At 42.3% G+C, this 23,805-nt stretch overlaps 1 protein-coding gene across 4 annotated transcripts in view; it reads right to left on the bottom strand.

Annotated features, from left to right (window-relative positions):
* LYPD6 (LY6/PLAUR domain containing 6) overlaps positions 1 to 21,829 on the bottom strand; it is a 110,504-nt gene extending 88,675 nt beyond the window's left edge. For all 4 annotated transcript variants that reach the window (XM_067027508.1, XM_067027510.1, XM_067027509.1 and 1 more), the window contains exon 1: positions 21,606 to 21,829. The gene's annotated coding sequence lies outside the window, so the exon portion shown is untranslated. The remainder of the gene's footprint in view (positions 1 to 21,605) is intronic.
* Positions 21,830 to 23,805: the final 1,976 nt, after the last annotated feature.

Here is a 23,805-nt window from a genome sequence, read left to right as displayed (position 1 = left end):
AGCTGTCACTTCTCTCTGCATTCTGAAAAGGAGGAGGAGCATCATTGGGGCCCAAGGGAAAAGACCAGAAGAGACGTGCTCTAAATCACTAACCCAGGAACTCTCCTTCTGTCCACACTATGTCTTGTCCCAGGTTCTTTACCAAACCATGAAAAGCAGTGGCAGGCAAAGTAGAAGTGACAGGAAAAGGTAGGCATCTGGAAGAGGCCAGTAGTCGTGGTTGGTAAGAAAAAGGTGATGTGCCCACATGTGGGCAAGGAAAACATCCATATGTTTCAAGCTTCATTGATTCTCCTTTTACCAATACACAGGAAAGGAGACCAGTGACAAGTATTGTACAGTGTGGTCCTACCCGCAGCCACAGCTGATTAGTTGACAGCTGTCGCAGGCTGGGCCAATCAGCTCTATTCTTCAGGATTATTGATTCTGGGAACAGAGAGAGCATGAGTCAGTCCCACATAGTGGCATAAAATATGATGCGTATATCTCAGGAGCATTTGCGGTCACCTTCTCTACACCTGGGCTGCAGCAAGAAAGAATGAAACCAACGAGGTGAGAGAAATCAAGAGATGGGGAGAGAGTATTGAATACATTCAAGTTCCTGCTGGTGAGACCCAGCGACAGCCTTGGCCTACCAGCAGTTTCACTGTCTGACTCTTCCTTCAATTATTCTCCATTTATTCATGTAAGGGAGGGGTGGCAGAGTCCAACAACATAAAAATGTACTCTTACTCAAGCACACAGAACCAGACTGCAGAGGCGAATCATCATAGAGTCCAAAAAGAGTAAGTTAGGGGTAAGAAAAAGATCCATTCTCCTCCACATACGAGATAATCCTTGAAAAATAAATTTTCCTAAATTAATTTGAGTTGGTTTTTGCTACTTGTAAACAAGAATCTAAATACTTGGTAAAAATAATAAAAAGATTTTATGCCTGAGTACCTTTGACTATAATAGGAGACTTAGAGGGATGAGTGGCTTGAGAAGGAAAGATCTCCGCGATTCCACAGCCACCTGAGCGTGCACAAGTCCTTTGTCTTGCTGATTGTGGGGTTCTTTAGGAACTGATTACTCATGTGTATGTATATATGTACATATATATATATATATATATGCATGTAGGTTTATGCCTATTATGTCTTAGCACCAGAAGTTAAAGCCAACATCTGCTCTCCCTGATTCAGTGCAATCGAGAGATAATGTGAGATTACTGTGGAGGAGTAACAAGAACAATTTTGCAGCCCTCAGAGCAATTTCAAAAGTTTATAATTTTCTAAAACTATATGCAAGACTTTGAGAAAGCATATAAAATGTTAATGTGACAAGCATTATAGGTGAAAGCATAGAACATGTTGATGTGGTAAGATTGATTAGAAGACCGGGTCTCATGCAAGCAATTAGAATAGACACTTAAAAGGCAGATTTAATTCCTATCATATCAATGTAAACTATGCACCTTAGCAAAACGTAATGTCACAAAAAAATGCATAATGATATTAACAAGTCTTGATATTTAGATATAGAGCACTGAGACTCATGCTAGTTTTCTTGGTCACATCTGGGTAGCCTATTCTACCAGCCTGAAATATTAAAAACACTCTGAATTAACATTCAGTATTACTTTGAAAAGATGAAGCCATTTACCAGGAATGAGTTTTGTCCCACAGTAAAAATATAATTAATTTAGGCAACTTTTGTTGTTGTTGTTGTACACGGGCCTCTCATTGTCGTGGCCTCTCCCGTTGCGGAGCACAGGCTCCGGACGCGCAGGCTCAGCGGCCATGGCTCACGGGCCCAGCCGCTCTGCAGTATGTGGGATCTTCCCGGACTGGGGCACGAACCCGCGTCCCCTGCATCCGCAGGTGGACTCTCAACCACTGCGCCACCAGGGAAGCCCTAAGCAACTTTTAATTAAACAAATTCTAGTTCTCTTCAGAACAGTGTCTCAACGGCTACTTCAAAACACACAAATACCCTACAGCTCAATGTCTATGGGTCCTCAAATCTGCCAAATCTGTCAGTTCTCAGGGCTCAAGAGCTCCCAAGGCAAACAGATCTTCACTTCCTGAGCGAGTGAGCGGAAGAGACAGTTTTTAGCAGACTCTACCATTATAAAAGGCAATACTGTCCAGGAGAGCTCCTTCTCCAGATTTTGCAAATTATTAACACCCCTGAACATCTACTTAAACTTGAAACAGACTGGCTTTTTCATACAGTAAAGGGTCAATTTCTCTCCCAGACCCCTTATACCACAAAGTGGAGAGGAAGGGCGAGCACAGATGGTTGAGGGACTCAGTTCACAGCTTTCCAGCAACATAGACGCATTCCTTAACACACAGGGGACCAAGGGGCCAGAGGGAGCCAGCTGTGGCCCCTTCTAAGTCTCTTGTCCCTCCAGGTGCTGATGCTCTGTGCCTCTTTTTTCAAAAGGCTTTGCCGTATTCTCTTAAAATGCCATAGGGAAGAAGTGACCTAAATGGCCTGAGCTAACAGGAGCAACCTCCATGGCCACCAGCATCACCACCCCGCCGCTTACCTGCCTTAAGCACCAGTGTGATCTGTCCATAGATATGGTGCACAAAGCATGTGGGGAGGACAGGGGACCAGGAGGAAAGAAGCACAGGATCTTCTGTTTGTATCTTTCTGACACCAGTCCCTACCTAGCTACACCTTCTTGTGCCAGACCTCAGGATAGAACTCCTTTTAAAAATAGCAAAACACACTGCTCAAGTCGCATTTGGTTTTCTGAGTGAAGCTTCAGTCCTCTGCACAGAGGGCAGAACCACCGTGCCTGGTTCCTCCTTAAGCAACAATCTTTGTCACAAGCTCCACTGCTTTTACCATCATCTGACTGGTGCCAGAAAGTTTTGATTTACAAGCTGGAGAGTCAGTGAAAAGAGCCTTTAAAACGTTTCAAGGAGCAGATTTTTTTTTTTTTTTAATGAGCATATTTAGGTTGTTATGATTCAAGTTCAAAACTCAAGTCACATATGAACAATTTTTATAGGGGGAGGAGTAACCTGATGTTCAAATTCATTTGCCTCCCATTTGAAGTAATTCATCTTTAAAATTTCTGTGAAAATTCTACAGAGTTGCAGAAAACGGCACAACCATCTGTAAGTAAAAACAAAAGCTCTCTATAGTATACATCACAGGTTCAAAGCACTTTGGCATCGGCAGGTTGAACACGTTACTAAAAGAATTTAACTGCAAGAAGAGCTACCATAATTACACAGCAGCTGGTCTAATGTTGACAAAACAACTTTTAAAGGCTTCCAGAGGCCTTAAAGGCTTATCAATTAAAAAGACATGAATAGTAATGTGCATCCTATCCTTAACACCACGAGCTGCATCTCCTGCCAATACAGTGAGGTTTTCATTTTGGAACAACCATTTCTTATATCTCACAATTAAACCAAACAAGTGAATAAATTCTGAGTTATGTCTAGGTGAGACTATTATACTTAAAATAACTCCATAAAACTCGATTATAAACATTGAACTTAATGAGCATTTCCATACTGGCAAAGTTCTTATCAAAATGCCAACAGCTCATGCCAGAGTTTGTGCTTACTTTACCAAGAGCAAGCAGAGAAATGGTTTAGATTACTGTCTACACCAGCCAACAACGTGCTAGAGGCAAAATGAATGAATGAACAAACAAATGAATGGGTGGATGTTGGAATGAGTCTGTTGGAAGCATCCCAGGTACACTGACTTACTCCCCTGGAGATCTGCCCAAGTGGTCACATGGAATGGGCTTCTCTGCCAGGACCAGAAAGAATTTCCTTCAAGGTCCATCTCTCACAGGAACCCTTCTCCACACTTCCCACAGGCTTGTTTCTTGTCTGAATCCCTTACATTAGAAAAATTAGGAAGGATTTTACATATCACTGCATCTGATCCTCTTTAGGGACCTCAAACTTTTTCTATACAGGGGCAGATAGCAAATAGTTTAGGCTTTGTAGGTCGTGTGGTCTTGTCATTACTCACCTCTACCGTTGCAGTGTAAAAGCAGCCTTGCATGCTTAAACCGGCAATGGCTGGATTCTGATATAAAAACTTTATTTATAAAAAGAGGCAGGGAGAGGATTTGGCCCAAAGTCAGTAGTTTGTTGACGCCTGCTTTACAAGCACGAGTCCCTTCTTTTCCATTCAATGTCCAGGAAGTCTCTTTGGGGACACCTCCAGCGAAGGGGGCTAATCCCCTCATAGCTGTCTCTTCTATTTCCTGAAGCTTTCTTTTCTCTCGACCGAAATGAATCTCCCCACAACTGGCAGCCACTGTCACATCTTCATCTTCTGCTAAGTCTTCCTGTCCTAAATCATTCTCCCTCACCAGAGAGCTCTGCACAAACAGGCCTTCAGAAACCATTTATTTAATTAGAAAATAACCACCAGTTTTGCCTTCTGGAGCCCCGGAGGGGAAATGTAGTACATCTTCCACCTGACGGCCCTTTATGTCTTTGAGGACAAGTGCGGGGGGATACGCATTCACTGTCTGACCACGCATTGGGGATCTATCTCACAGCGTGTTTTATTGTTAGCTTTCTTCATCCGTGTACACATTTTGTTAAAATTATTTATTTATTTTGGGCTGCACTGGGTCTTTGTTGCTGCGTGCAGGCTTTAGTTGCAGTGCGTGGGCTTCTCATTGCGGTGGCTTCTCTTGTTGCAGAGCACAGGCTCTAGGCGCACGGGCTTCAGTAGTTGTGGCTCGCGGGCTCAGTAGTTGTGGCTCGCGGGCTCTAGAGTGCAGGCTCAGTAGTTGTGGCACACGGGCTTAGCTGCTCGGCGGCATGTGGGATCTTCCCGGACCAGGGCTCGAACCCGTGTCCACTGCGCTGGCAGGCGGATTCTTTTTTTTTTTTTTTTTTTTTTGCGGTACACGGGCCTCTCACTGTTGTGGCCTCTCCCGTTGCGGAGCACAGGCTCCAGACCCGCAGGCTCAGCGGCCATGGCTCACGGGCCCAGCTGCTTCGCGGCATGTGGGATCCTCCCGGACCGGGGCACGAACCCGCATCCCCTGCATCGGCAGGCGGACTCTCAACCACTGCGCCACCAGGGAAGTCCCTGGGTACACATTTTTTTCCTCATCATTTAGATGGCAAGTGAAGCATAGTCCCTGGCACACAGGCTCCATTTGGTTTTAAGAGTGAGGGTAACAGAATAACCACAGAAATATCAATCAGCAAATCTTTTTAAAAACCTTTCTCCACAAATTCAACGGGGACAGCTCCTCACTGCAGCGGTAAGTCTGCTAGTATGTGGAATTCTTCCGAGGTGAAAACTGATCATTGAGAGGCAAAAAAGCCTTCCTTCCTCTCTCACATCTACCGCCCGTCAGGACCCAGCAGTATACTTTTAATGCACTACACTTCATAGCACCAACATCCCAACTGAGAGTTCTGAGGCTGGGCCCACTGGGGTCCTGGTCACACACTCGACCCTTCTTCTTGCCCTACAGTGGCCCTACCTTAGTCATGTTAACATCCTGTGCTCTGTATCCCTCTCCTTAATAATCCCCACCCAGAGCAATACATACACCATTGGTATTTATCAACGGTATTGATACCAATGGTGTTATCCAAGAGTGGACTAGGGCTTCCCTGGTGGCGCAGTGGTTGAGAGTCCACCTGCCGATGCAGGGGACAGGGGTTCATGCCCCAGTCCGGGAAGATCCCATATGCCGCAGAGTGGCTGGGGCTGTGAGCCATGGCTGCTGAGCCTGTGCGTCTGGAGCCTGTGCTCCGCAACAGGAGAGGCCACAACAGTGAGAGGCCCGCGTACCGCAAAAAAAAAAAAAAAAAAAAAAAAGAGTGGATTATTGAAGGCCTGCTATGTGTTTTTGCATAAATACCAATGGTGTATGTATTGCTCAATGTGGAATCTAAAAAAAAATGGTACAAATGAACTTATTTACAAAACAGAAATAGAGTTACAGATATAGAAAACAAACTTATGGTTACCAGAGGGGAAGCGGGGGGAGGGATAAATTGGGAGATTGAGATTGACATATACACACTACTATATATAAAATAGATAACTAATAAGGACCTAGTGTATAGCACAGGGAATGCTACTCAATACTCTGTAATGATCTGTATGCAAATAGAATCTTTAAAAGAATGGATATATGTATATGTATAACTGATTCACTTTGCTGTACAGCAGAAACTAACACAACATTTTAAATCAACAATATTCCAATAAAAATTTTTTAAAAAGAAATAAGTTAAAAAATATATATTCTGTAAGTCTTATTCACAAAGCTATAATATTGATAAAAGAAGAATTATTAAAATGATTTCCTAAACTGAAAAAAAAAATTTTAATAAAAAATGAAAAAAAAAACCTTAAGAGCACTCATAAATGAGCAACCCTCCTCAAGGAAAGAAAGTGGGTCACTCACAGCATCCTTACTTTCAGAACACTAGTGAGATGATTATCGCACAGTGTTACCTCTAAAATCTACTCCCCAGGACAATTCTCTTTCATAATCAGTTATTAAATATTCAGTGATTTTAATAGACTATTCTTAATATACTTTTTAATATCAAAGGTCTTTAAGACCATAACAGTGACCCCATCTCTTCCAACATCACTCTGCCTTTTTATTTTCCTTCTCCTCACTCCCGTGAAGGACAGGGAAGGAGGTATTTCACAAAGTCCTGTCCTGTCTCCAGTCGCTAGAAGCAACTTTGGGGGCTGTGTGCAGATGAGAAAGATATGCTGGTGGACACTCACCAGGGTGGTGGAGAGGACCCAGCAAGGACAGCGTGAGCATCTGCCCACTCCACGCTCCAGCAAGTCCAAGACCAGTCGTCAGCTTGGCTGTGCTGTCCAAGTCAGCAGACACTAGCCACATGTGGCCACTTAAATTTAAGTATATTCAAATTAAATAAAATTTTAAATTTAGTTTCTCAGCTGTACCAGCCACATTTCAGTAACTCAGTAGCCACATTTCAGTAACTCAGTAGCCACATGTGGCTAATGCTTCCATATTGGCCACTGCAGACGCAGAATATTTCTGTCACCACTAGAGAGACTAGAACATTCTACTGAATAGTGCTTCAGGGTCCACTGGGCTGCTCACTGATGCTGCTCTCCAGCCAACACCTAGGGGGCTTCATAAACTGCCACAGCCTGCTGGAGCTGTGCTCTGTACCTCCCTGAAACCCAAAGAAAAAGTGGGGATACAGAAATGTCACACAAGGTTATGCCAAACCACTAACAAGACATTGTTTTAAAGGCATTCTTTAACTAAAATGAACAAAGAAATACACAACTTGCTCTTACTTTAGGGAGTTCTGTTGAAGTCCTCAGCTTTCCCAACTCCATGAGAAACTTTTACCCAGAATAAAAATGAGACTTGATCCTCATCTAGATTCTAGTAAAAAGTAGAGGGAGAGGGAACAAGAGGCAAAATTTTTCTAATCATTTGTTCTTTAGTTGGCATCCTTTGTATTATTTTATGAAGTTCGTTTTTGTTTTAATTATCATTTTGCATCAAAAAAGAAGGCAGAGGCTTTTTTTTTCTTTATAAAATATGACTCCAAAGTTCCAATGAAAGCGTTAAAATACTTACATGCCTTAGATTTATCACCAGACATGTAAAGTTGTTCAATAATCTGCCCCTAGGTAACACAGAATAAAATTTTTTCAGGTTTACTGAAACTGCCATCTCTCTAAGATCCAAGAACAAGAGAAAGTTGCTAATAAATTTTAAATTTCCCACACAGTGACTTTGGAGAACATAAAATTATGAGAGGAACTAAATTCAAATTCCAAGCTGCTTTCTGAAAGACGAGCTGACCTCCCGATAGTCTATAAAGTCTGTGAAACATCTGTTTTGATAAGAGATGTACTTAAAATTCCCCACATGTCAGTTTCAAGTTACTACAAAATATAAGGCAGCACCAGCTGCAAGGATAAGGGGGAGAAGCTGTTGCTCAAGTGTCAGGAAACACTCAAGATTTTAATGGGACTCAAAACTCTATCACTTGCATATCGTGATCCTGGGAGATAGACTGAACCATGACTCAAGTCCCACCCCTTCCGCAAGCGAGAAAATTCTACCATGATCTTGGTATGTTTTCCCTTACTACCTTCCTGCTAAGGAGCTGTGGTGTGTTTAATTCTCATACCTTTTAACCAAATGTCCTCTCCTCGTTATTTCTACCCCTCCAAATATTATCCATCTGCAGGGACCTATTCTCACACTCTCCATGAAAGCTGTTTCAACTCTTCTGGCCCACACATTCCTAACTGCTCTCAAACAGCTGTAGCAAAAAATGAAGGACCCTACAACTGCCACTTACACGTGCTCGCTCTGCTGTGACAGGCCAATCTGATCTCCTCATGCTTATGGATCAGCTCCCGTTTCGTGGCTTTTGCAGACATAGTGAAGTCCCCCAATTATATCTTCAGCCCAGATCTCTCCCCTGAACTCATAGTCATACCCTCAACCACTGACTCCCTGTCTCCATGTGGAAGCCTGATAGGCATCTCAAATGTAAGGTGTCCCAAGCTGATGGCATCCTCTTCCAAACCTGTTCCTCCTCAGCCTTCCCATCTCAATACATGACAGTCCCACCCTTTCAGTTATCTGGTCCCAAACCTTGGAACCATCTTGGACTCTGCTTTCTCACTCATGCCCCACAGCCTATCCTTCAGTAAATCCTGCCTCCACTCTTTCCAAACAGACAAAGGATGCCCCTTTACACCACCTCTACTGCAACCACCTGGGTCTAGTATCCTCTGGATTACTGCAGTAGCCTCCTTCAGCCTTGCCCCCTCCATCCTATTATTGATTCTTACAGTAGCCAGTGATTTTTAAAATCATACATTTAATCAGATGATTCCTTGGTGCAAATTCTGCCAATGGCTCCCCAACTCACTCAGTCCCAAGGAAGGAAGGAAGGGAGAGAGAGGAAAGAAAGGAAGGAAGGAAGGAAGGAAGGAAGGAAGGAAGGAAGGAAGGAAAGAAAGAAAGAAAGAAAGAAAGAAAGAAAGAAAGAAAGAAAGAAAGAAAGAAAGAAAGAAAGAAAGAAAGAAAGAAAGAAGGAAAGAAGGAAAGAAAGAAGGAAGGAAGGAAAGAGAGAGAGAAAGAGAGAGAAAGAGAGAGAGAAAGAGAGACTAAAGGCTTTGCCTGATGGACGGGCTGCTGCCTTATGTTTCTGACCTTTTACTACTCTCCCCTCAGCTTATTCCACTCCCACCACTGGTCTCCTTGCTGTTTTGAGAGCCAGTGACTTCATGATGCTACTGTAGCACCTTTGCATTTCTGCCTGGAAGACTCTTCCTGCAGAGGTCCCCAAGGCTCTCTCTCTTACCTGGTCTAGGTGCTCACATGACACCTTCACAGCCGGGTCTCCATGACCGCTATATTTAAAGTTGCCAACTGCCTCCCACTCACCTCTGACATTCCCTCTCCCTCTTCCCCACTTTAGCTTCTCCACAGCACTTATCACCATCTGGCAGACCGCATATTTTCTTATTTATGTCCTTATCTTCTGCCCCTACTCCTCTAGAATGTAAGCTCTATGAGGACAGGGATTTTTGTAAGTCTTATTTACTGCTTTAGCCCCAAAGACTTTTGCTTATTATTTCATTCACTATTGTGTTTCCACCTTGAACTGTGATTGGCATGAGTTCATTCTCAAATATTTCAAGACAGACAGACAGAGAAGCCATTCCAAGTTCTATGAAGACAGTTTCCATGTCTTACCCTTTCTTTTTATATCTTTGGGTAGGGCCCAGAAAAAAAGTACTTGTTGCTTAATTATTGCCGTGTTTACATTAGCAAGTATAAAATACTCAGTCATTCAAATTTTGGGACACATTAAATGTAGACAGTGTTGATGCAGTATTAAAATATATAACTATTTTTTCAAGATTTCAAAGCTATTCAAACTAAAGCTCAGTAAGAGAGTTTCTTCAGTGCTGCCAAAAAAATGACACAAACATCTGCCCAAAAAAGATAGCAAAGGAAACGTTAGTACTGTCATTTGTTAGGTAGATTACAGCAAATAAAATCAACTTCAATGCCAAGCCCCAAAACAAGTCATTTGAGTTTTGTCATTAGCTTGATTATTAATATAAGCAAGTGCTTTTCATAAATCAACTTCACTTTGCCAAGCGGTGATGCTGGTAAAGCCCCAGACAAATTGGTAGGAAATTATGGATATTGGAGGAAAGCAACAGAGAAAGGAGGAGACTTCCCCCCTCCTGTTTCAAAAGAGAAGGATATCATCTCTTTTCTTTATTGAGCTATAGCTGATGTACAATAATTATATGGTACAGGTGTACAACATAGTGATTCACAATTTTTAAAGGTTATACTGAATTTATAGTTATTATAAAATACTAGCTATAGTCCCTGTGTTGAGCAACATAACCTTGTAGCTTATTTATTTTATACATAATAGTTTGTACCTCAATCCCCTACCCCTGTCTTTCCCCTCCCCCACTCCCTCTCCCCACTGATAACCACTATTTGTTTGTTCTCTATATCTGTGAGTCTGTTTCCTTTTTCAAACAACTAATCTTTAACGAAGGAGACTTACTAGTCAAGAAGTCTAAGAAATGGCTAGGAAGACAATCTTTCTACACATCCAGAGTACAGCCTATAGAGCATCAACAATCAAGTACAGACCAAATGCAAACCAAATCCTTTTTCACATAAGATGAAGTTTATGCTGAAAGCTTTATGGAAATCAGCATCCCTAAACTGACTGAACATTCCAAAGGGGGAATGCTGTAACACTCCAAAACAAACCCTACTTAGTGGTTTTAAGGCACTTGGGTTCAGTCCCACAGAGAGCATCTCATTCCTATGTGAGAAGACTCGGGTCTCCTCCAAAGTTCATTGAGCTTCTGTGGTACAGAGCCAACTACATCTGTTCGGTTTTGTGAAATCTGTGCAAAACTTTCTGAGTAGAATTCTTTTATCTGAGTATCTTTCGAAGCAGGAAAATGAACATTAAACACTAATTAGCATCATGTTGGTGGGTTATAAAAAATTTACTTTTAATTGTTAAGAAAAACAGCCTTGTATGGTAGGTAATGGTTACATTATTGGAATGACAGTGGTGACAATTAACAGGAAGCACTGCTCGTTAACTAATCTGTTCATTTATTCAGCAAACACTGATGGAATAGGGAGAATGTCTGCTCATCAGATATCTGCTGAGCATCTAGTCTGTGTCAGAGCTTGCAATGCGCAATGAACTAAAAGCTCTGTTCGTATGTTTAAGGGAAGAGAAAAGGCAGCCTCTAAAAATGAGAAAGCTGAATTAAAAAATCTAGGCACAGCGCAGCTTGGAATCCTTGTGGAGACAGTGCAAGGAGGTGAGGAAAGTCTTACGAATCAAGCCAATATGATAATATGTATATTATCACTTGGGAAAAAAATAGTTCACCAAATTTCAAAACTCAATTTAGAGTATAAAAATATAATTAAATGAGTACAACTAATTCCAACTTTTCTAACAAGAAAAACTAAATAGGAATATTGATGTTTCATCAGAGATAAGCTTGAATTCAAATAACAGAACATTTGACAAAGATTCTTAAAAATTTTAAATAAGGGTGGAGGATAGACGACCAAACTTTAGAAATAGTGTAACATGTAAATTTAATTTAATTGTAAAAGGGAAATTATTATCATATTTTGGCTTTTGTATCCTAACATATTCTAAAAAATTATCTCTTTAAAAACATATCAAGAAAACTGAACTCATAGCCCACTGAAAGTTGTCTACTATAGGTTACCTGTAGAGATTTAGATTATTCTAACTGCAGAGAATTCACAAAGTACAATGATGACAATATGAAAAATAGGCTTTGTGAATACTTATTCTCTCTTTCTAACCCAGAGTTACGCCCTGTTTCCCGCCAATCCCCAACAACCTCTGAAAGGGGCGCTATCTCAGCAGGAGGCGGCACAATCCAGACCCAGCCACGCTGTGCCCGGAACTGCTGCCACTGCCTCCTCAAAACACTCCCACTTTTACTAGCTCCTCGTCCAGCAAAGGGTGAATCTGGCAGGAACCAAATAAAAAACCCAAGATTGGTGTTGGTGAGGCGATGTGTGATAAACGTCTTCTGTAATCCTGAAGATGAAGGGAAGAACAGTGCACATTTTGTACACGATCCGTATTCATCTTTTCATATTTATGCTACAGCTCTGTGATTAATTGCACTGCTTTGCTCAGAAATGCCTCTGTCAGAAGGACCAGTCTTTTATAAATTGTTCCTTTATGAAATATTATCCCCTCTCTATTAATAAACGTTTCAATATTTTTGTTAGGGTGTGTGCATGTGTGTATTGGGGGAATTCATTATTTGTGTTTGGACTCTCTGTGACTTTATGTAGTCTAAAATACAGAAGTTAAGGGAAAGTGCATAGCTTGCAAGTTTGCGCTCTCTCAGTGTCTTCTTAAAGTAGATGCAGGGATTTTCTAACAGAGTACATTTTTAAAATAATTAATTAATTAATTTATTTATTTTTGGCTGTGTTGGGTCTTTGCTTCGTGCGAGGGCTTTCTCTAATTGTGCCGAGCGGGGGCCACTCTTCATCGTGGTGCGCGGGCCTCTCACTATCGCGGCCTCTCTTGCTGCGGAGCACAGGCTCCACACGGGCAGGCTCAGCGGCCATGGCTCACGGGCCCAGTTGCTCCGCGGCATGTGGGATCTTCCCAGACCAGGGCTCGAACCGGTGTCCCCTGCATTGGCAGGCAGATTCTCAACCGCTGTGCCACCAGGGAAGCCCCAGAGTACATTTTTGATCAAAAGTTTTATACAACATAAAAACTCTTCAAGATAAGAGGCAAGGGGCTAGCTAGAAAAGAAACAGGAAGAGAGACACACTATGTAACTGTAGATTCACAGAATTTAAAACCCAGCAGGACCTCAGACAAAGCTAGTCCAATATTTGGTGTTGCACAGAACACTGACCCAAAAGATGCACCTTCAAAATGGGTTCCATTGTCAAACAGGTTTGGTTTTCACGAAGAGTATACCACCTTTCAGGTATTTAGAATGATCATTCACTTACTAAAAGTTCTGAAAAGTTTTGCAATTGAAAAGCATTTAAGCCATTCTTTCCCAAACACTTTTGACCATTGTACTTTTATTTCCCTCAGCATCCCAAGGAACCAGTGTTTCTTCCTGCAGATCCTGCTCTAGAAGTGCTGATCGTGTACAGTCATTTTACAAATGAGGAAACAGACATTCAAAGAAGTTAACTGGCTTGGCCAAAATCCGGTAAGGAATTGGTGGTTGATAATTCAGCAAATAGCCCGATGAGAGTTTAGATTAAAAGTGGGAAATAAGCAGAGATCCCAGCATCTTTCGTTTCCACCTATACCTCACCACAAAATCGTTGCCTCTTCTGGGTCTCTGTCTCGGTCCCCTTGGAGACTTAGATTCCCTCAACTTTTACTTGCCTACTTGACCAATACGCAGCTGTTAACCAGCTTGGATTCATTCATCAGCCAGCACGTGCTTCCCCTGAGGAAATCCTTTTAACAGTAATCTTTTAGACTCCACAGTTGAGACTATGACTCAGCACCCAAGTGGCCCTAATGGAGGCTGCAGCAGGAACACAGCAGATAACTTAAGGCAGACAGAGCTTTGTGGCTCTCCTCAAATTTATTTCTGTATATTTTAGGGCTTCCCCAGATAAGATCGGAATCAGATAGGACTGGAAAGTTTTCTTCAATCGGTTATAAAGCAGGTGATCCTTTCTTTATTGTAAGTCCTCCAGCTCCTTCTTTTCTGTACTCTTTTTCTTCTTTCCATTTCCCATATTCAACCTTATTCAGGACACTCTTTCAGGAGAGATGTGAAACCCTCCTGCAATGTCAAAACCTCCCAGAAACTGTAGGAAATGAGTTTACCCACTTGCCTGCAATGTCTTCTAGGTGCTACAGCATTCAACATTTCTTGAATTTGCTTGGCCTAGCTGAAAATTACCCCTTCTAGCAAAGGTCTCTCTGACATAGTTCCCAAGCTGAGAAGAAAGTACCATTACAAACAGTACCTCTCTTTAAATTGCTATTCCATTATATGATATGTATTGCCTTTCATTTAGAAAGTTGAGCCTCTGAATAGCTTTGATGGGAAAAATATCTCTTGCATCCTGTTGATTTTTACTTGCCTGGTTTGGCTCTACCAAAGAATAACACTATTGGCAACAGTAGAAAATGAACTCTGAGTTATTTCTCAGAACTGGGTGGAGTTAATGCTGATCCAGCCACATCTCACCTGGTGCCCCCAAAACAACATTTTAAGTCAGCTGGCTGTGATTCTAACCTATGACAATGGAACAGGAAGAAGAATCCTGGCTATTAGAGACTAAACAGATCTAGCCTTGTCTAGCTCTCTGTTTAAAAAGCATCAGCCCGAACTGTGTGTTGAAAACTCATGCAAAGAGTTTTCAACAGCCAAGAAGGACTCTGTATATCTTTACCTATATATGGCAAGTTTGACATATTGTCTTCTATTTTATTCTATTAAGGATAAAGATCAAACACATTGAACATATGCTATATACATATAGCTAGGTAGCCACCATGTAACCTAGAGAAAAAGAATGCTACGAAGGTAGTAAGAAATTACATACGAATAATTAAATCTGGGTGATGGGAAGAGAAATGATTATTTTCTTCCTTGAACCTTTCTGTTGTTTTCTGTTTAACAGAAATTATCTATATACTTCTAAAAAGCACAGTACAGCTTAGTATGAAAGTGTGAAACAGCCAGCTTTTAATTTCCAGGTGGGAAGATGGCACATCTAACTTGCCCAAGTCCTAGGTCACGGTGATTGATGACTTAGAGTCTATTCAGTAAAGACCCTCAATATCTAGAGGGTATTCCTAGGAAACAAAAGCAGCAAAGTGTCTCTGAGGAGAACAGTCACAGCTTGTGATATTTATTTGTTCTTGGTGGACATCCAGAGACTAAACTTAGATGGCAATTATCATAAACTACAAAACCCAAACCTATTCCTTCCATCTAAATCAATCTTCTGTGATCCCCCTCCCCTCCCCTACCCCCCAGCCCACCCACAACCTTTACAGCCTTTTCTCTATGAAAGTAGTAAGTCTATTCAACATATTCTTTGAAGGTTTACTCTGTGCAAGACAATATACTCATGCCAGCATTCAAGAGAAATAAGATATGATGTAAATAAGCTAGAATGTAAAAAACAGTAAGTTAGTACAAAATACAGGTATACATAAAAGAGGAAAATTTACACTGATGTAAATGAGGAGAAAAGGCTTCTTTGGGGAGACTGCATTTGAATTAGGCCTTGAAGGTTTAAAAAGAATTGTCAATTGGGAAATACTGGATAAAAGGACACTCCTGACTAAGGACACATCTGACCAAGAACAAGTCAGAATTGCTACAAAAGTTTCTGTGCATTCATTTAGTTGGGTGACTGGGAATATCAATTTTAAAAATTCCATAAAGGAAAATCCTTCTATGAAGTTATACATAAAAGAAAAACCATGTACTTCTAATACCATTCCTTTGATCTTATACAGAAAGACCTTACATAAATTCAGAATACTACTTCTATTAAAGTCAGTATTTTTAAGAGTTAACATTTTTAGAACACTTGAAAGTCAACTTTTTTATCTTCAAGATAAAAAGTTCTAAGAAATTAAATGTATTCCTCATGGATAATCAAGTCAAAAGAACAGGAAAGATCTACATAGCAAGAAAAGAACAAATTCCAGGGAGATATGCGAGATATTTTAAATTTTTTATTATAGATCTCCAAGAACTCTGTCTTGTTAACTTAGTTTGTTCTAAATACCAACATTATGCCACACTTCTAGTTGCTCAAAACTATTTTATTAGATAAGCATTATTGGGTAGTTTTTTTTTTAACATCTTTATTGGAGTATAACTGTTTTACAATAGTGTATTGGGTAGTTTTAAATGTCAAAAAATATATGTTGGTTCCTCCTCACCTAGGAATTTAAAGTTTAATTAGTGCAACCCCTTGATTTTATAGTTGAAGCAGATGAAGTCCAGACACTGGGTGCCTAACTTGCTAAAGGTCAGTCAGCTAGTTAATGGTCACCAGTTAAACTGGAGGAAACTAAATAACTTGCCTAAGGTCACACAGTTGGCAACTGGCAGGGCCAGAATTACAACATGGGAAATCCCAGGCCTCTAACATTGCTCTACACTGCCCTCTCTGCCAATGGAAGATTCGCATAATCCCTCATAAGCAGGTAGAGTCCTGCAGATGAAAAGCCATACAAATAAAAAGTAGAGTAATAAATGCTATTATTAAAAGTGCAAGTGTGTATATATTATCTAAATTGCTTTAATGGCATAAAGAAACTAGTATTTCTAGATGTCTTGATGGAAACAAATAATGTGTACATTTGCTAGTTTATATACAATTTGGTACTTTTTGAAAAGGGGGGAAATGGGATGAGAATAATGCAATCTTTACTTATCCTGCTTTTTAGGACATAAAAATATTAAGAAATACATTTTTGAAAATGTTTATCCAAAATCCTACCACCCAAACACATTAACTGTATGGTTAGTTAATCATTTAGAATGCTTAGAGATACTTGTTTTGATAACTCAAGTAACAATCATGATTTTTTTTTTTAATGTCAGAGATAGGAGAATCTTGGCTTTAAGAATTCTTATATCTATGGCTTCTAAAATGTCTACAAAAAGATGAAGATTTCACGCCCAATACTTCTGTTTTGCCGAACAATCCATGATGTGGTAATCATTCATGCATACACCTGAATGTTTTGTGGAATCTATTTTTAATTTTAGCCTGCAGCCCCTCTTGGCAAAAGAGAGAGTAAGGATGAGCAAGTGGAATGCAGGACAGGAGATAAGGGTATTACATAGTCTTTGAGCTTATTACTTCCTGTCTGAACCCCCTTGCTTTCAAATATCAACAGGTGTGTTCTAGTTCTAGTTTTTTTATTTTCAGGAAAAATAATACAAGTTCACTGTATTTGTAACTGTGTGCATGAGAATTTGACTCCCAGTATCTGTATAGCTCTTCCTTTGTAGCAACCTCATAAGGGTAAAAATGTCAATTAGGCTACTAGTTACGGTAGCTAGCCACCAGTTATAACTATGACCCCTCCCCCTAATTGGTAGACTGAGAGAAAACTAAAATTATCTGATGGGGACATCATACTTGGGGCTTCTCTGAGGGCAGTGGCTCTGGAAACTGGGCACATCCCTTATGGGATCCTGGAAGCTTTGTCTACGGAGTTGTTACAAGACATGCCAGCTTCCATTAACTTGATTCTTCATATCCTGATAGTTATAGCAAAAACAGAATGCCTTTTGATATCCCAGTTCTCACTAACTAAGGAAAGCACAGCGTTCATATTCAGCCACACTTTTCCCTAGTACCAAATACAAAAAAAAATTATTTAAACATGCTGCCTTTCATATATAGGGAATTCAGGGGGAAAAAACAGGCAAATTTTTCAAATGCAGATTTACAGAAGACATAGAAATGATAATCAAATAAGCCTTTGTTACAGTAAGACTTTGAAATCTGAGGTTACAACACTATGTATTATTTTCATAATACTTTTTCTTCTAAGAGCAATACATGTTCATTGAAGAAAATTTGGAAAATACTGAAGGAAGATAATGAAAGCATTTGCAATCCCATAATACCCAGAGATAGTCACTATTAATGTATTGATGCATTTCCTTCTATAATAGATGAACAGTACGTAAAGAGGATTTATACAAATTAACTCAACTACACACTTTTAATGGTATCACACTAATACAGAATTTTATATCCTTTTCTTAACATTAACTTTAACTTGGTGGACACACTTTTTTTTTTTAAGAAAGCTGAGAGAATATTATCCAGCTCTATTGACCTCTGATGGGAATGGAATCCAAAACCTTCTCCTATAAATGTGCTTGAGATTGCTTTTCCCAAATACACTTATCTCCAATCTTCCATTTTGACTTTAATCTTCTATTATTTTTCTTCCCATTTAGGCTGTCTTTTTAGCTATTCCTATGGTTCAACTTTATCAGTGTAGTTTTCACTTACCCATAAGAACTACATACCATCTACAGACATTTATAAAAGTTTAAATACAACCATCCCCAAACTAGTTCCTAGAAGAGCTTATTTGTCCACTCAGAGAAGTGTCTATCTCCACTCTCTGTTTCGTGTTTCTTGGTCAAAAAAAAAAAAAAAAAAAAAAAAAAATTAACGAATAGGGAGGAACCAGGATTTGAAATCCAGTCAGGTTTTCTGAAAGTTTTAAAATATCATATTTTGGGCAACACTTTAGCCACAAATATATTTCCTCCTTAAATTCTAATACATTATTCCCCCTTTCTCCAAAATAAGTTGTACTACTGTAATCTGTGTTCACGTTGAATACTGATCTATAGGGACATGGATCTGGCCTGATGGCTGCAGGGTCCCCCCTGAAACTCCTCCCCTGACAAAAGCCCCGCAAGGCTGCCAGACAATGCCCCAGAGAGCTGTCATTTACACACTAAGGTTCAACACGCTTGTGTGATGGCTGTCTTGGTGATTTAGTATCTAGTCTGTTGATTGGGTCTGGAATATCCTGAGCACTTGCCATCTCTTGATCTATTACCTCCAGTGTGTTTATTGCCTGAGAAAGCCTGGGTATAAGAATATTACTCAGCAAAAGCAGAAGCAAAGAATTCATTTATACTGTGTTCTCTTTTTATCTCTGAGTATCTGTTTGGTACAATGTAAGCCAAGTATTCCACAATTCTCCTTTCACAGTATGTACGAGTCTTTCATTATTATTTTGGGACTCCATTGCAAGAATTTTTCCACATTCATTTTTGGCCATCTCATTTTTAGCGCTTGGGATCTGTCACCCTTCAGGGGCTTAATTTAACAAACTGACCCTTCAAATATTTCTACCTACATTAATCCAAACAAAATTAATTCTACTCATCTTAAAAAATATTATGCAATGTCATAAAGATCATGAGCAATAGTTTTCCAAGAAAAGATGTGCAAATGATGGGTTTTTAATAAATAATCAGATAGGCAGATAGCTGTAAGCCCCTTATTGCTAGATGTGCAAGTGAAAACATGATTTCTCTTTAATCAATGTCTTCTGTTGCATTTGTAAACTAGTTAACGAGGATTTCAGGACTTTTGATGAGTGAGTTGGGTTTTTTTTCCAGAGTGGCTCTGGGTTTATTTAAGTAATCTGTTTTGTCAATTCTTTTTAAAATTCAAATGACACTAATGAAATAATCATTTATTAGGGCTTCACTGTAATTGTCTGTTGAACTTATGAGGAGTTTCTGCTTATAGAGTGGGAGACTTACATATTTCTCAAACATCTATGCCACTACTAGTCACTTGATTTTTCTGAAGCACTACCATAAGGCCATCATTCTTTAGGGTTTTGATTACTTGTATATTTAACAACTCATTATTAAAAATAATATGCCCCTTGGAAAAGGATAGTTCCTTAAAATCCATTATTAGCTGTCTCCTTAAATGTTTATCAGCCCTCACCTTACAGGGAGCTATGTGGTACTTTGCAGAGAGCAAAGCCTTTTGGGAATGGTATATAATGGTCTGGAAGCTATGTGCTGAATAGTAAAAAGAGGTACAGAAATTAGAACTAGGAAAGAAGGAAGCCCAGCATGAAGAAAGGGAGGGAGCAAGGGAGGGAAGAACTTGGGAAAAAAACTTGACTTGAACTCTGCTATTCACCTTGGAATAGTCACTCAACCTCTGAGAGCCTCAGTTGTTCCACCTATAAAATCAGGGTGACTTCCTCACAGATACTTTAACAGTAGATCTCAATGTGCCATGTAAACTGTACATATGATGCAAAGTATGGATTTTACCTGGCATTATTTGCTATAATCAGTCCCGTTCATGCATTCTGTGCTATAAACATTCATCTTATAAAGACTGTCAACAGCTTCAAAATGTAGACCTATGCATTGTAGCTACCCTTTTTGGTCTGGAAGCATTTCTGATATTTTTAACCCCCAAAAACTAATTCACAATTTTTAACAGCCTTTGTGTGCGTACAGGCTCGAAAGCTTACTGTTTGCCCTCAGGACTAGAGTTCTGTAAAACCTCTTTTTAAACAAGGAAGCCTCTTTTAAGTCCTGTTTCAGTCTGGTACCTTTGGTCAAGGAGGAAACTAAAATTGAAAACAGACAGATGTTTTACATTTAAATGGGTTTACCATAAATGTGTATTAAGCCATTTCATGGACGATTGCACAAATATCTTTTGCAAACTTGGTACATATGAGCACATATACAGTAACCATTAACGTCTTCTAGACAAATAGGGTGCAGATCTAAAATTTTAAAGAGCTACTTCGAGTAAGAAAATGTAATGGATTTAAGGGAACTGCCCTAATAATATCAAAGCATCTGCAATGGCTGGCCAGAGAAGAGCAGAACAGAGCATATGTCACTGTAAGTCAATTTAACAAGAAATAACCTTCCCCCTGGAGAATCTAAACTCCCTAGCCTCCCACAAAGAAAACTGAATTTTGGAGGTCACACCTTGGGTGAGTTTCCGGAGGGAGAAGCTTAACATTCTTTTTGTCATATGCTCTGGGAGGTCAACGCTATTCTACCAACTAATTCCCTACCGAAGAGTTGCTCCCTCCTCAATGTCCCGCCCCCCCCCCCCCCCAATTACAACAAGTCCTTGGAGTCCCCTAGGAAATGGTAAATGATTGTGACACTTGAGATGCCAGGGACCACACCGGATACAATCATGTTCAAACATCAAGTTTTGAACCTCACTGTGAGGAGTAGGGTCGAGACAGGGGTTGGGGTAGTGGAGCTGGTGAGATCGCGGCGGGGGTCAGAGCGAGTCAGATAGACCGACCAATAGAGAGCTTTAGGCTAAAAGAGAATGTTTAGCCAAATGTAATCAATGAAAAGCGGGTCGCCAAGTGAAGCCCAGGCTAAGCTCTGGCTCAGTGGGTGAACGCCACCTCGCCGAACCCCCATAGTGGGCGGTCGGAGGGCCTTGCGCGTTAGCACGACGGCTGGAAGAGCCCCAGCTCACCGCCCCACCGCAGCGGTTCTGGGTGGGCGCAGCCGGGCCACGGCCGCCGCCCACCGCCACCCCCCGCCCGCCCCGCAGCAACATGTGGGGCGCTGCCACTCCGCCTCCCCGGTTCTCCCTCCGGCTGGAGTTCCTGGTAGACGCACGCTTGGCCCTGGGAAGGTGATGAATTACTCTTGGGAAAGATTCCTCCAGCGGTGAACTTGGCAGCTCCTGACATTTCCATTCCACCCCCAGAGCACCAGCACTACACACGCGCACACACGCCCCTCCGGACCTGCCCAGGCTGCGCGCAGTGCGGACTGCCCACTCAGGGGCAAAACACCGGAGCGGGATGCAGAAGCGAGGACACCAGCTCTGCTGGCCAGGGGCGGGGTGGGTGGGGGGAGACTGTCCTAGCACTCGGTAGTTCCAGGGAGTCAGCCCACTCCGTGGTTGGCCCAGGCCCCGCATAAGCTCGGGCCGCTGGCAGGAGCCCCGTTTCCTTTTGTGCTCTCCCGGGAAGCCCGCCTCTACTCACCCGGGCTGCACGCGGATTCCGGCCGCCAGCGGCAGCCCACTGCTCCATCCCACGAACACTGCGGCGCCCCCGGAGTGTGCAATGCGGAGCCCCGCCAGCGGGCGGCCGGAGCCGGGGAGTGCGAGGAGGGAGCGAGCGAGCGAACGAGGCAGGGAAAGAAGGAGGGAACGCGGCGGGGAGGAACAGGGCAGCGGGGGGCGCGCGCCACTCCCACTCGCGCCGGGCACTCTCCGCCTCCCGCAGCCGCTGCTGGCCCGCCCGGCCTAGCCGGCAGCGGGACCAATCAGCGCGCGCGTGGGGGAGCCGAGCCCTCCGCGGGGCGCGCTCATTGGTGCGGGGCGCGCTCATTGGTCCGGAGCGCGCGACCCAACTCCGGGAGAGTCGGCCTGAGAGCCCAGTGTCCAAACTCCGGCGGGCAGCAGCTGCCGGCCCGGCGCAGCTGGGTTTCCCGGCTCCGCGCTTCGGCCGGCAGGGCGAGTCTGCCGAGTTCCGCGGACGGAACCGGGAGGATGTGAGACCTGCCCTTGAAGCCCGTTCGCGGTGAGCGTTCAAAACTAGCAATGTTTGCTCAGGTTGCACTGCTCCTTTCCTGTGAGCGACCCCCTGTGCCGTTCTCTTTACCCTGGCCAGTAGCTGAGTCAGGGAAAGCCTGGCCGTGTGAAATGGTCCCAGCCAAAGCCTACTCCCCGCCACCCCCAGGGCCGTGCGAAACCCCCTGCACCTAAAAACCGGAGCTGAAAAGCACGTCGAGCTCCTTAACCCAGGGCAAACCTAGACCACCTGACGTTTGCAATAGAAGACGCACACCACGAGGCGGGCGACGGAGTTGGGGAGAGAGCCGGGGTTGGTGATGGCAGATCCTCGTGAAGAAGTGGGGGTCGCGTTGTGGGTTTGGTGGGAAAAGCCCAAGGCAGATTCTCCCACCCTCTGCCAAACGTTTCGCTCAAGTAACCCTCCCCCCTCCTCCCCAAACCTCTCCGGAGGTATTGATTTTTCTCTTCCCTGTTGTAAATCATGCTTAACTCTCGGTGACTTTTCAATCCAGAGCCTCAGAGTGGAAGCGGACCCGCCTACCCTCTGAGCACCGCTGAGGGCAGGCGAGGACTGGGGCGGGGGCGGGCGTGACGAGGGAAGGTCCCCGGGAAGGTCAGGAGGACGGGTTCCGTCCGGGAGCCGGGAGCTCGCCCCCAGGTGCAGCACCTCCGCCTGCTACCTGGCCTGCAGGCTACCTTCGCTAGGACGGCCCGCCGCAGTGGCTACATTTGTCCATCGTTGACTCCCCTTCTCTGCTCTTTAGCTTTTCTATTCTTCGAGCTTCTTTTCAGGCAGACGTCTTCTGAATCTTCCAGACTCTGCTCACCGCTCCTCTCAACATAAAAATATCCTTTTCTTTTGCTTTTTTTTTTAAACTTCCCTCCCATTTTCTCTATCTGGAAGCGTCTCAAATAATGTGTTTTTGATTCACAGCTCCTGGGCCTCAGAAAGTGTTTCTCTTACTTAGTTTATGTGCACAGGTTCACACAAGCTCTAGGTTCAAGTGGGCAAAAATAATTAGCACTCCAAACATTTGGACACGGGAGGTGATCGCTGCAGAGCTGCCTTCCTGCAGGGATCAGCACATTGAATGAATTGAACATGAATTAATGAAACGGAACCTGGAAATGTCCCTCAGTGACTGGGCAGGTCACCTCTGAGAATGTGGTACAAATGAGGGCATGTCCTGCGTGTAATCACTGCCCCTTATTTAGTTTCCAGGGAAGAAATTCTTTCTTCGGAAGTTCCCACTCATGTACCTAATTCACTTGATTTTTTTAAAAAAATTGACTCAGCTCACAGTATAGTCAAAACTTAACATTTGGGTTCAATATATTAATGTTGTTCATGAGACTCTGAATTCCTTGTGGAAATAGAATCCTTAGGCTCTATTTTAGAAGAATGATAGGATGGGCACTCAAAATATCAGCAGTGGTTATCTCTGTGCGCTAAGAGCTGATTTTTTTTTCTTCTTTATGCTTTCCTATATTTTCTAAAGAACGTGTAATACTTATTAATCAGGAAAAAAAAATAATATGTTAACTCCCTACATACGATACTCTCCAGGCATCAGAAGAGCTAAAACTTTAAATTCTCCTTCTACTTTACCCTTCACATCTAATCAATCACCAAGTCCCATAAATTTGGTCTCCTGGAATAGCTTTCA

Source organism: Kogia breviceps, chromosome 2 (assembly GCF_026419965.1).
Source record: "Kogia breviceps isolate mKogBre1 chromosome 2, mKogBre1 haplotype 1, whole genome shotgun sequence".
Lineage (NCBI taxonomy): Eukaryota > Metazoa > Chordata > Mammalia > Artiodactyla > Physeteridae > Kogia > Kogia breviceps.
Note: the sequence above shows the minus strand (reverse complement) of the source record. Positions and strands in the feature narration are given on the sequence as shown.